Here is a 14,421-nt window from a genome sequence, read left to right as displayed (position 1 = left end):
CTAGTGTTGGTATGCAATTGAGTTAGGCCTTTGGTTCTGCTTGTAACTGAGCTGTAGAAGGCAATTAAAGACAACAGTTCATCCTGTGATATATGCTGGGTGTGCAGGATAGTCTTGGTTTGATATAACATTGAGATTTTTCTTTCTTAAGAATAATATTGTTTGTTACTTAGAGCAGAAGACAAAAGCAGTTATCACCACATGGTATGCACCCTGGAGCAAGTCTTTAATAAAAGCAGAGTCCATCTTTTAAAGTAAATAATATTTTTTTTCTTCACAACTAGCTCTTTATGAAGCTTTAGCTGCAGGGAGCAGGAGTTTGGAAGAAAAGACAGTAGCTTTCCCTTTAAACTGATCTAGAAAAGTTTGATTCATTTCTTAGCACTGGCATATTCATCTGGCTTGCACCAATTTCACAGAAGGACAGGTATCAGAGAAAGCTCTTGACTTTAGACATACTTTAGAAAGAATAAAGCCAGGGTTAGCATTTAGCCTCCAGTTTTGTGATACTGCCTAAAAGGCTACAGTGCTGTCCCCTGAAATTCTGTGCTCTATGCTGTGTTGACTTATTTTATATATGTCATCTACTAAAATTCTCCTGGTCTTGGATTTGAAGGTGTAGGGGAACATTCTCATCCAGTCCTCAGAAAGTGGTTCACGAAATACAGCTTTTCCAAGTCTAATTTCTGTTAAGCCATCAAACCCATCTCTTGAGCAACACCTTCTCCTGACAGTGTTGCCCTTTTTTGTTTCAAACGGCGCATATGGTGACCTTCCTCCACTTCTCTTAAGACAGTCTAACTCCAAGTTCACTGTTAGAAGTGTTCTCTCAGAGCCCGCCTGTAGTCTTCTTTCTCTGATTACACCCAGGTTGTACTAAATGTATTGCTTTCAGAAATTATTATGGGCTTTGCAAATGTAGAGGCCTGTCCTGATTCTGTAGGTACCAGACTGGCACCAAGAGTGACAAGTCTTCCCTTCATGGTAGAATAGAAAAGGAGTTTTGTTTTTCTATGCTGAACCTAAGTAGTGGAGCTAACTGTGTATCAGATAGCAGGCCACCCAGGAGGTATGTGGAGCAATCCGGGTCTATTTGTTTTTCCTTTTAGTATTAGTCTCTGGAGGAAAGTGTGTCCATGCTTCAGAGGACAGTGGAAGCCTTTGCTTTATATATGGCTGCCGGAGTGTTGTTGCTACCTGACTGTCCAGATGATGTTTCAGAAAAAGCTTTGTCGTTTTGGTTCCTGCTTTGACGAGGCTCTTGTGCTGTTCATGGCTGTTCTCTCTGTCGTTACTCTTTCTAAAGCAGGAGAATGAGTTTTCAGCAGATTTTTGAGAACAAGCAGGTAAAGCACTGACAAACACTGCGTGATCCAGGAAAGTCTGAGAAGTTCAGACTGTGATGTGGTGGGGCGCCTTATTATCCAGAGTGTAAGCTCTCAGGGCAGAATTTAAAGTCAGAGGAATCAAAGGACTAACACAGTATTGACTGATGGTGAGAGTCTTGCCCCTTTATCTTCACTGCTTCATTTAGAGGCATTTTCTCTTGGACATTCTTTCTCAGATTCACATTCCCATTGCACTCTTTACAGTGCATTCACTAACTCTTCTTGAACTTGCTTTTCCCAGACCTTTGCACTCTTACGATAAGGCTGATACTAAGCTCCACAGGGAGTTTTTATCATTCTTGAGTACAAAGAACTGGAGTGGAATAAAGAACGTCATCCTTCTTCCTGCCTTACTCACTGCAATGGTGGGAATGAGGTAATGAACTCCTCTGAGCAGAATGCTGATGACGTGCGTGACTACTTTTCCATAGGCAATAACCCTGCCTATGGGGCATCATCTGTGCAAATCCCAGTATAATCTGTCATGTTCTTTCTAACATAGGAAGCCCAGAACCACAGATAACTTTGTATGCAAACTGTTTTCAGTTCTGTGACACAGTGGAATGAGAGAACAAAAGACTTGCTGCTTGGCTGCCTAACTTCTTCTTTCAGTGGCAAAATGGAGTTTTGCTAGACCTTTGAGGTCTAGTAGCAGTTCCTGATCCAAGCTGGTGAGGAAGAGGGAGATTCCTTTCTGCTTAAATTAAGAAGATACCAAATTTCATTAAACAATATGAGCAAAAAGGATTAGAATAACTGATACTCTCAGTAGCAGCTACTACCCATGTCCCAGATTCCCTGAGGAAAGCTGGATTAGTGAGGTAGGAAGGTATCTGGGGATAAGAGCTAGGGAGCATACAAGGCTCCACTTCTTAAATGCTTTAATCCATACAAGGCTTATACTATAGATAGAAATTTACGTCCTGCTCCTGGCATATATCCTTGCATTGACTACAGTGGGAGCATTCCTTGGCTTTGAACTTCAGTGTGTTCCTCAGGAGGCAAATTCATACAACACATCCAGAACACTGAAGGGAGTTGAGAGAAGTGCAACAAAATCAGTAGTGGCCTGGAGGGTTTTATTTGTTTTTTAAAAAAAAAGAAATTGCATGAGTTTACAGTAACTGAGGGGAAACGTGAAAGTCTCTGTGTTTCTCTAATCTGCTATGTCATTTCTAAAATCCCTATTTAAACAGTGATTTGATGTCAAAAAGATGAATGCTAAGTAGACAGACTAATTATTTAGAACATGACAACAGAATCACTAGAATGAAAATAAAGTGGAAGTTCAGTTTAATGATTAGGAGAAAAGAATATGAAAGTGGGAATGCATAAACTGTGGCATGATTGATCATATGATTTCAGTTGTCGTATTTCAATGCCTAGATGAATGTTATCTGGCATTTTGGGTGTTGATTTTGAATAACTATGCAGGGGATGTGCTAAACAAAATCTCACTAGTAAAAAGAATTGTAGTGAAATTGGCTTTGGGCTCAGTGGCTTTGTGTTAAACTTACTTGAGGAAAATCTCCAGCCTAAAAAAAAACAACCACCTTAATCTAATATATGGTTTCCTATAAGAATTGTGCACTGGCACGTGATCTCTTTTGCCAGACATACAAAGACTGTATCTTCTGCCTCTCCGAATTTGTTGACATCATGGTGTGTAATGTAGGGTGATGAGATGACCGGACTTGAGAACTGCTTTTGTGGTTCTGGAACTCAATTACCACAAGTCCTTTAAACCACAAAGCCTGCTGAGAGCAAGTTATTTATGTTTAAATAGCTTTTTCTCTGTTGTCTTGTGGGTTTTTTTCATCTATTTAAAAAGATTATACATCATAGCAACACTGTGAAGTAGAAATTGGGTGTATCTCTTCTAATAGGCTCTGTTCCTGTGAGTTGTAACTCCTGGAAGCTGCTGAGAGTCATTCTTGTTGCATTATCACCTTCCATAATCATATCGTTAGTGACTGTGGTGTTATTTAAGTGCCCTGGTTCTGTTTGCTCTCTGTGGAGACCATTTGTCAAGGGGCCAAACCTCTCTAGATTAAGTCTATTACTATCCACAGATGTATTGTGAAAACACAAAACATCAAGAGGCACTTAACCCATGATCATTAGAACTGAGGATTATTGTTTCTGCCACATATACCCTCTCCAGAGAGGGGAGGGAATTGCTACCGTGTTAATGAATATGGTTTGCTTAAAAGAACTATGTTCATGTTTGTTCCAACCACTACACATCCATCCTATGGCACAGAGAAAAAAGGAATCTGAGACCGACTCTTTTCTCCCTTTTATCAAAGTTATATTTGGTTTAACAGGACCTATTTGGGACCCACTTGTTGAAGAACCACCATGTTTTATAGTAAAGCTATCTGTGTGGTTGTCTTAAGTAGAGCAATGCTAAATAGTAGATGAGGAATGTTCTAGAACTGACAAAGGCAAATGGCAGCTATACCTCTGAAGATTTTTATATTTCCTATATTCCCAACCTGTGCATTCAAGCCATTGCATTATATCATTTCCCTGACTATGACAGTGTCAGTACATGAACATATGGATAAAGTCAGTGGGCATCGCCAGGAAAAGAGGCAGTGTTCCCTGTTAGTATTGACACCAATATGAGATGGCTGATAAATTGGTGTTAGTCTTATTGGTATTTGAGGGACCAGCCTCAGATCCGATTTCATACCATCTGGAGGAATCTCAAAAGAATGGAGAAACTACTAACCAGACCAATCTTTACATAACTTCCATGTTGTACAAGTAGTTCCTGGAGGAAAGAATTCCTTTTAATTATTCTGCATAAAATAAGCTAGCAACTACAAGCAAAGCTAGAAGCAAATGATTTATTTGTTTCCATGCCTTATTCGCTGTTACTTGACTTTGTAGTAGGTCCCAGGAACACACTGCAGTTTTAGAAAATATGCTTAGGAGTATGTAGGAACTATTTTTAGGACGATACTCTCTGGCATTGTATTGTTTAGTCTAAATTAGCAAAATACAAATATCTGTGGCCAACCATTCTGAATATTTGCCTCAAAAATTGTGAATTATTTTTTGAAGCTTCCTTTTCGTAAAACACAGATAGTTTTAGGGCTCTGATTACATATCCTGATGGAGACCGAAGCCTACATAGTTTCCAGAAATACAGATTGGCATTGAGAGGAGTCTACTTCAACCTTTGTCTTTGCTGTGTATATAAATAAAAGTGCCTTTCCTGTATAGTGCCTCAGCTATTCAAAAAGAAGAAAAAAACACCCTACCCTGAAGTATTCCCTCTATTACGGCTATTCCAGCCTTGATAGGCAGCAATTGGAAACAAATTACTTCCGAACATAACCTAAAAGTCATTAAATCTAATTCTGAATGGTTTTACTACTAAAAACATAAAGCTGGTGTCTCAGACTATGTAAAAGTTGATGTCTCTGCATAGTACTATGTTATTCATGTAGCAAAGGTGCAAAAGCTTAGGGAGGAAAATAAAGGCTGTTGCAGTATTTGCTGTTTGTCAAGTAATTATAGCAAGAGACTAGTTGACTAGTGGTTTGGCAGTGGATATAACATAAAGCTTTTCATCCTTTTGTATTCAGTTTAAACTCAGACTAATACTAGCTTTTTGTTTATGAATTTGTGGCTTGCTTTTTCTCACAGGAATTTGCATTCTTTTTCTTTCTGTACTAGCCAGTATTTCTTCCATATCCTCTTTGTTCTCAAGCCCTATTCCATGATATTACCCTCTCCTTTTTCTCTTTTTTTTTTTTTTTTTTTTTGGACTTGTTTGCTGCCTGGATGAGATCCAGCACAGATTGTGTGGCCCAAAGATGTACAAATGCAGATAGGCTGATGAGGACATAATGTATTCCCTTTGGTCAAGTGGTCACGGGGCCAATGCATTCTCATTAGGGAGGTAGACTCTCTGCTGCTAGGACAGCCAGCCAGGATAACTATTTTTTTACTGCTGATGCATCAAGCAGGTGTATTCCTGAGGCTGCACGTTGTGGGGACCTGCTTTATAGGAGATCCAAAAGCTCCTGTGTGGCCAGTTGTACATTAACATGTCTGTGTCTGATGATTTCTTCCTTATTTTGGAAACTAAGGGTTATATTCAGAAACAAGAAGTCTGTTACTTCTTTGTACGTCATTAGTGTGGGTAGTTGACATTATCTTTCTATTTAAGCAACTACTGTCTCAGTCTTTTTTAAGTCTCAGCCGAGCACTTTGCCTCACTCACACTTCAGTTACGCACTGTCTCGGATCACAGAGTGAACAGAGACTATACTGCAAATGCTACCGCAGTCCTCAGGGCTGGTGCTCTGGCCGGCAGCTCTAGTAAGGAATCAAAGAGCTGAATGGGACAAAAACCAGGACCAACCCTCTCAACCTCTGAACCTGGGCAGAATGTAATTCCTGGGCCTTGGCTTGTAAAACAATTGGTCAAACACTTCCTTTGACACTAATACAATGGAGCTTAGTTTTAAAGCCTTCAGAATTCCAGCACAGCTGTGCAGCGTCCTAAAGAGATACTTACAAGATCCCAGTTGTTTCTTAACCACAAGATGTGCACTTGGGTATGGGAGTGATTCTCTTGCCCTTTTCTACATTACTTTCTGTGTTTATGTCAACAAGTGACATGAGACTGTTTCAATATGTTTCCAAATTTTATCAGTATCTCTCTCCTATATCAATATTAACCAGGTTTCTATCTAAATATTTAACTAGGCACGAGAACTAGGTAAATGGTGGCATCCCGTAATTCAGCAGTAACACCGAGGAGTGGATGTACAGGTTTTCTGGGTGCCTTTCCAAGTGAGGTCTTTCAAGTAACAAGGACAGGAGCTAAATCCCGTCTCCTGTTATGCACAGCTTAAGTGCAGTCTGGAAAGGCTGGATTCCCACAGTACTGTGATCTTGCGTGCCGAAGATCAACAGCAAAAAAACCCAACTCTTAGTTTGTGTGATGTGGGTGAAGAAAAACACTGAACAAAACCCCCTCCGGATATAAATGGCAGCCATCCGTTCATTCTAAGCAGCATTCATGGCAATCTCTCTCCTCTGGGAGGGACTGGGAAGATTTCCCTTTTGCCATGGCGACCTGTGTGGCTGAGATTAGAGGCTAGTGGCCGGAGCCTGCTAGGCAAGCAGGAAAAGCTGTCTGTCTTAATATTTACCACTACCATTAATGCAACGAAGTTCTTCTCTGGTGAACAATGACACTTACCCTGAAGTACCATATGCTAGCATATCCCTTCTGTTAAGAGAGGGTGCACATGCTTACGAAGAGCTTTGCATCCACATTACTTGTAGCATTTTGACATTTAGAAGTAGGACATATGTGCAACTTCCTTTTTCCCAGGAAGTTATTAGCAAATTCTGTGAGTCTCTGAGAAATGGGTGAAATTTATGGCTCTCTTTGTGTACCTCTCTTTTTTGCCAAAGAGGAGGATGTTGACTTCAGAGAGACTTTTCCTATTTATGCAAAAGTTTGAAGTGAGTCTTGGTAAGAGCTATTGAGATAAGAGGGATTATCCTGTGATTTTTTTAGACTAGATATTAGAAGAAATTTCTTTACGGAGAGAGTGGTCAAGCATTGGAACAGGCTGCCCAGGGAGGTGGTGGAGTCACCATCACTGGAAGTGTTCAAAAAACGTGTAGACATGGCACTTCAGGATATGGTTTAGTGGGCTTGGTGGTGTTGGGTTGATGGTTGGACTTGATGGTCTTAAAGGTCTTTTCCAACCTGAATGATTCTGTGATTCTGTAAATAAAAACTGACAATAAGTTGGTCAGGAATTTTGCTCCCAAGTCTGCTTTGGAGCATCTTTGTGACCTTGGCAGTCTTGCAATACTGTTGCCTTGATTTCCTTAGCTGTTAAAAAGTAGATCATCATATCATATCACTTCATATCATTGGATGATTATGAGTTTCAGTAATATTTGTAAAGATGCTCTAATAAAAAGAGCAATCTTGAGAGTTTTTAATTAATGAAAATATATGCTTAAAATTTCAAGACATTCCCAATTTCTTTCCAGAATAAATGCTTTCCTTCTCTAAATAAAAACACGGCTAAATGTGTACATCCAATTTCTCTGTATGTCCCAGCTGGACCCAGGGTTCGGTCTGGAAAATAAATGCAACAGCCGAATCATGGCATGTTGGGAATAATCAGGTTGATTACCAATCTGCAAGCCCCCTCCACAGTGATGCCAATGCATAAACGTGCTTCTCCAGTGTAGCCAAATAACTTGAGCCAAGCTCTACCTCTTTTCACATAAGGGGCTTTATCCTGTAAACAAATACAAGTCTCTTGATTGGAGGGATAAAATAAACGCCCATGCAGCGCACTCATGCATAACTTTCTATCCTGCTGGGTAATTTTAAAAATAGCATTTACATTCTCTCCATCCCAAAGTCCAAGACACTTTCCTTGCGTTGCCTGGATGCAATGACAATCAGTGAAAACACTGAATTGATTGGTCACAAGCTGGAACAGCTCCAAACTGTGAATTTAACTGGGAGAGAGCTGAGCCCAGCTGCCCATTCCATGAATATCCTTTGCTGTTCAGACCTCTTCCCACCTTGTTTCCATCCTTTACCGTGAGCCTGCTGTGGTCTGCAGCCTACCCCTCTGCCCAGGAATTCCAGGACATGGCTAGTCTCTGAACTCTCAATACAGATAATCAGAAATGGCTGTGGGAGCAGTTGGTTTGTGCATTAGCAATTCTGCACCAGGGCTCCAGGCAGGAAGTAGCTGTGCTGCTGGCTTGGACACAGAGGGGACCTAGTTCCTCCCCCTCTCTCCCTCCCTCCTTCCCCAGAGTATCTGTGTGGTCCTCGGAGCTATGCTGCTGCATCTTCACTCTGGCAGCCTTGGGAATGAAGGAACACAGCCCGGTCTTGTTTATTTGTGGCATTCAGCAGTGGTGTCATTTATACGAGTTGGTGAGAAAACGGATCAAAGTGTTGTGTAGCAAGCAGGGAGCTGGCTTTCAGCAGGTGAGCATGACAAGTATAATTCATACTGAAGAGCAGAAAAGAGATGCATAGCAAAAATAAGAACTCATCAATAGCTAATGGGATTATTACAATGAGGAGAATTTGTTAGTTCCTGGTCTTGCTGTGTGATCTGCCTCTCCAGATACACCTAACACTCTTGCTGACTCACTGAATGTGACAGTGCTGTAAGTTACAGAAGGACCAGTCACACTTGATATATATCCTTTGTCACCATTACCTCATCTCTGAAATCGCCCAGAGATGTCCATAAAATTGGTTCTGTTTATACCAGCTCTCATTTGGTCCTGTATGTTTCTGTAATAAAAAGCCAGCTCCCTGTGAACTCAGCATTACACATTCTCTCTCTCCATTGCTCTTGTTCAAGTGGAAGCTGGTGTGCAAAGTGATAAATTAAGACCCAAAATGAGGAATATGTGCAAACCCCTGTTACTTTACTAGGCTTTAGTGAGACCTTTGAAGTAGGTGACTTTTAGTAATGAGAATGTTGTCGTGGGGTAATTTGCATTCAATACAACTCAGATCATTTGCTAGGAAAGGTTCAAATACACTCACTGTGTTATGTGCACTGTGCCAGCAACTACTCTCAATGCTTGTTCACCAGAATTTGTTTTCGTTTTAAAAATTTAGTCTTTATATATTAAAATGCAAATAAAACCTAAAAAAAATGAACAAAATATAGTGAAAAGTTTGCCAGTCCTCACAGCATTGGAAGCAATAGATCTGATGGGCACGAATGGATGCTATTTGGCTCATTAGGGAGGTTACTCATATGTATAGTTACAGTGGTGATTTCAGTGTCAGTAGTAACTGTTTTTCACCTTGCAAGCAGGGGAAATGGGAAGTCATATAACTACTTTATCACCTATTACCTTAAATATCTCCCATTTTTTGTTTTTATGAAAACTTTAGCTATAACAGCACCACATCTCTTTTGTAATCAAAATACTAGAACTAAGCTGCCTTGTAGAGGTCATGGACCTCCTCAGTATCTCATGAAGAAAGAGCTGAGCTTGAAGAATGCACAGATCATTTTAGAATCGCTTTACAATTTACTCTGAATGATGATTCTGAGACAACTGCTGTCAGGTGACTTGTTTTGGGCACAGAACTTGAGACCATCATGCTACCTACTATTGCCAGTATGACCCAATGAGGACAGGTAATGAAGAAAATTGGACATGCCTGACTCTTTGGTATCTTCTCAGATCTCTGGCTTTTGAGAGACTAAAATAGTTGGAAGATGAAAACTCTTTGTGTAGGATGCGTGACAATGAGCTTGTTAAATTTCCTCTTTTTAAATGTTGTCCTTCCATGGGACTACTGTAGTCTGTAGTCAACTGTTTGAAGCTTTTGCAAAAAAAAAAAGTCATAAACTCTTTCTAATGTTTTGTCTATGCGAAGAAGTCCCATTAATTCACACTTACTGAAGCAAATGATAAATGGTAAACCCAAGGCAACACCTGTGGCAGCAGTGGAGCAAGGATTGTGATGGGGAATGGGGTTTCTTTATAAAAAAGGAATGTAGTAAATTGGATAACCTTTAAAGAGCTGGCACTAGTTCCTTGTCATTTCACTGTGCTGTAATTACATAATTCAACAGTATTTTCAGATGGCATTTTATGTTATCTGAGCTATGTTTCATACATGTGTAATCAGCAATAAGATGCATGGCTTACTGACATGGCTGGCAGAAGCATTAGAAATATGGATGATGGGGATAGAAACACAAAGTTTCAAAGAAAGGTTAAAACAATTCTTATGGAGACTGCAGCTGCCTGAACCATTTGAACTAGGGATATTAATACAGCCTGGAGGATGGAAGGTCATTTGGCTTCCTTCCCAATCTTGGCTAGCCACTTAATCTCTATGCAATAAACAGTATTGCTGTTCCACAAGTTATTCTGGATTTTTTTTTAATCAAGAGGCATTACTTTACTGCATATTCCATTTAAGAGAAAAATATTTGTAAGAGAATTCAGAAAGGTTCCTGGTAGTAGATTGACTGAATGTGATATGCAAATCGCTTTAGACTTGCAGGTACCCATTGAAAATAGCTGTGTGCAATTGTCCAAGTCATCTGGGTGCACCCTGTAATTACAGAAGAATCCAGGCAGTCTTTAATTTTGGGCATTCGTGCCTTTCATCCGTGTTAACTGGACCTGAGCACACTTCTAATTCACCCATATTTCTAGTAGACAGCCCAGATGTTTCATATCTTTGCTGGAGCATTTTAGATGAACTGGAGTGTTCTGTTTGCTCAGAAGGTTAGGTCATGCTAAAAGGAGTCCTTCTTCACTTGTGTGGCTTCTTAGGAAGTATTTAGAACGTGCTTATCCAGAGCTCAAAGCTTATATGCTTCGTTTGATAGAACCTCTTCGGCTGAAGCCTGCTAACATGTCCCCAGCCAATTAGGGTGTGATAAATCCAGATTAGATTTGCAGTTTCATGCAGCTGTTGGTAAAGATGGGTGGGTGTAGGTAATCTTTTGGAAGTTGCCTTTCAAGGTACCTTGATCAGATTTTACCTTGGAATGGTCAGAGTTCAGATTTGCAGAGATGCGTCTCATGAAAAGGAGGTCCCTGTTCAGACACCTGTATCTAAATACAACCACGTAAAACGCTGAGCTGTAAGACTGTTGTCTGTGGAGGAGATGTGGGTCTCTGGTTAGTGATAAGCAGGAAGGACTGCAGAAAGCTGAGACAGTTAAAGGGGAGCTGCTATTAAAAACAAGGCAATTGCTTTTGGTTTAATCAGTATATTTTAACTAGTTCCATCTTCAGTATTTAAGTTTACGTTCTGTATAGGCTGAACCTCAATAATTAGCCATTCTGGCATGTTCCTGGTCTGCCCTTCTGTGCCGATGACTTCTGAGAGGCAGGAGGACATGTTGTATGCTGAGGGGGGAGGGTGGGAAGAATGGTGCTAAGGTCATTTATTGCAGGCTTTCTTCCACAGAATTCTAGGCTAGCTTCAAGCTGATTCATGTCTATAATTTATAATTCTGGGTCTTACAGAGAAAATTATGAGTCAGAGAGCCATTGCTGTGGGCGCAGTAACATCTGCATAGGAATATCTTGTGTCAGTATTTTTACATACTCAGGCTGTAATGAAGAGCCTGTGATGTCATTGTTGCTTTTTACTGAAGACTTGGAGTTAAAGATCTAGTGAAATCTAATAGGGTGGTTGTTTTTTCCTCAGATAAACAAGAAAATGTTTTTAGTGAGAACAGATCACAGATTTCCCTGTGTGTCTTTACCGTGGCTCTCATAGTGCTCTGTTATCTGCAAGCAAAGGTCCTGTTCCTGGGGTGGGGGGCTGAGGTTAATGACTTGCATGTGTTCAGTATCTTTTAGACTTGGCCTGCCACTAATGTCATAGATTATCCAGGCAATGTTACTCAGAGAGCAAATGTATTTTATAATTTTTTTTTTTTTTTTTACTTAATACGAGGTTCTTTAATGTTCATGGAAATGAACCATACTGAAGGTACCAAAGCACCTTCAGATAACTGTGCTCCCTGGTGTGCTTCCATCCCAGTCTCTTAATATTCCCAGTGCATGTATAGTAGACGACTCATGAGTCTTCATTTGAAGTGAATGAGCTATTTTCACTGACAAGAAGCCTGCGAAGTACACTGGAAATAGTTTAGTCTGGACACCTCTATGCTCTACACAGTATTCTACCACTATCCCAGCAAACTTTGTACCCTCACATCTTCCTGTGCTGCTTTTTGCCACTCCACACAGGGTATGTAAAGATGGTTATGTCATCATGCTATAACTCCGCCCCCCGCTTCTGGCCTGACTTCCACATTCTTTAAAGATTTTCAACTATACCACCTCCACCTCCCCAGGTGTTTTCTTAGCAGCACCATGGGAGACCCAGCTCAAGTGCTGCCTAACACGGATGTGGTATGTCTGCTCCAAAGGGAGCTCGTAACCCCGAGCGTTGCAGGCGCTACTGGGCACCCCTGGACCAGGGGTTAATCTCTGGTGCAGGTGCCTTTGGCAGTGTGTATCTACTGATGGCATGCTAAAGATAGGCATAGGGGTACTAGTGACCGTGAGACATACTGTGACCATAAGATGGCAAATTTTTCACACTGCCTGATGAGCACTATGACTCAGTTTGATCTGTAGTCCCTATGCCATTTTCAGATTTCTCCCTACATTCATTCTGTGTACACTCTTGATGGTGCGTCTTTCCCCCAGAAGGTGCCATCCTATATAGGTTAACTTCCAGGTCTCATGAGAAGCCACATGCAGTTTTTCAGAGCTTGGGGTGGGGATTCTGCTGGAAGCACACTGGGAGACAGAGAAATCGCCAAACTCTCCATCCTGCAGTTTGGAAGTGTACGTTATCAACCAGCATGTACACAAATAGCTCCCACATGTTCATGGACTGTGTGTTGAGGCATAGAGAGGTGTGGCAGAAACACTGAGACAGGTTCCACTGCCAAAATAATCAACAGAAGTGAATAGTTTCCAAGGTGTTCATTCCCTAAATTGTTTTCCTTTTTTGTTTTTTTTTCCTGGCTTCAGTTGAAGCCACAGATCTGAGAAATCAGTGTGCCAGTATTTTGACTTAATTCCTCTTGGTGTGGTGTAGTGGGGAGGTATTACAAAAAAAGCTGCAGTGTAGCAATGTCCTTGTATCCCAAATTGAAAAATAGTTAACACAGAATTCAAGATGAAATGCCAGAGAGGGAGTTATACCATGTATGACATAGAAATGCATTTGTTTAGAGGAAAAAACCCACAATTCACTGATGCTTGTTGGATGTGAAAATGGCAACTAAGTGATTTGGAGTATGTCTAAGTGTTTGGTGTACATACCGTTAACTGAACATTTGAGCTGAACCTTTGAACATTCATTCTGGGTTTGCATTTAGGACAAAAATTCAGATTTGAGTTTGTTTTCTCCGTTGATCATGACATATCACTTTGCAGTAGATTTCATCTGTGGTTTAAATATTGTCAGCAGAACCCCATCCTTGAACTTTTCCTTCTTTGTAAGACTTAGATCCACGAATTACTGAAGATGACTGGCTGGACAATGCTGTTAGAGATGTGAGGATTTTTGAACCTAGTTCTGATTTTATTGTAGACATTAGCACTTCTGCTCTCTGGATATGTTAGGTGGGAGAAGAGTTTTAGGCACAGTTAAAACTACAATGACAAGTAAAATTATCAAAGTAATGCTGGGCTGGTGAAATACAAAACTGTTCCTTCCTACAATATCTCATGTGTGTCTCATAATAGCATCATGAAAACGAGCATAGGATATAATGTTCCTACACAAACATGACTTGCCTTTTTGTCTAGTCCTGTTGCTTAACTAAGGCTTTGTTTATTCCTGTTTCCGTGGCCTTTGACAGAGGTGGGGGGAACAACCTCCATTTTCCATTTCTATCGTACAATATAAAATGAGGATATTGACATTTGGTGGTAGGCTATTTGCTGATAAAATATATTGGCCTCAGTAAAAACACTTCTGTAATTTGGCAGTCGGTCCTTTCCCACTAACTGCATATTGATAAATCGTTACTAACTTGTTTGTCTGAAAAGTCAAGAAAGAGTAACCTAGCTTCAGCCAATTCCATAACACAAAGTTGGACTGCCATGGTGCGACTTTATGGATTAGGCAAAGCCAAGACAGCTTTCGGACCAAAGTATATTTTTTCTTGTGATGGGATTCAGCCACTATGTTGCTTTTCTTTTATCTCCGTTGACAGATGTTAATAGAGCAAACTACACTGTGGTGGCTGGTGCAGCGCGGTGATGTCTGCTGCTGATGGCCTGCTTTCTGAGCCCATTAGATCTGGAGACTTACTACAGCCAGAGTATTTTAACCTGAAATATTCTGTACTGCTTCAATTTGAGTCATGTTTGGTTATGGACATTTATTACTAATCTGAAATCCTGTCTGACTGGACAAAGTCCAGGTTGGACAACTAATCAGTGAGGCATCGTAAGTGAAGAGCATATGCTGAAATGCTTCCTGTCTGGT

General features: G+C 40.6%; 1 protein-coding gene across 1 annotated transcript in view; it reads left to right on the top strand.

Moving 5' to 3' along the window:
• The window catches only part of SPECC1 (sperm antigen with calponin homology and coiled-coil domains 1), a gene marked incomplete at its 3' end in the record, with an annotated part of 75,174 nt that overhangs the window by 56,849 nt on the left and 3,904 nt on the right, over positions 1 to 14,421 (top strand). The window lies entirely within an intron of this gene.

The sequence above is a fragment of the Phaethon aethereus genome (assembly GCF_964289735.1).
Source record: "Phaethon aethereus genome assembly, chromosome: 19".
Lineage (NCBI taxonomy): Eukaryota > Metazoa > Chordata > Aves > Phaethontiformes > Phaethontidae > Phaethon > Phaethon aethereus.
Note: the sequence above shows the minus strand (reverse complement) of the source record. Positions and strands in the feature narration are given on the sequence as shown.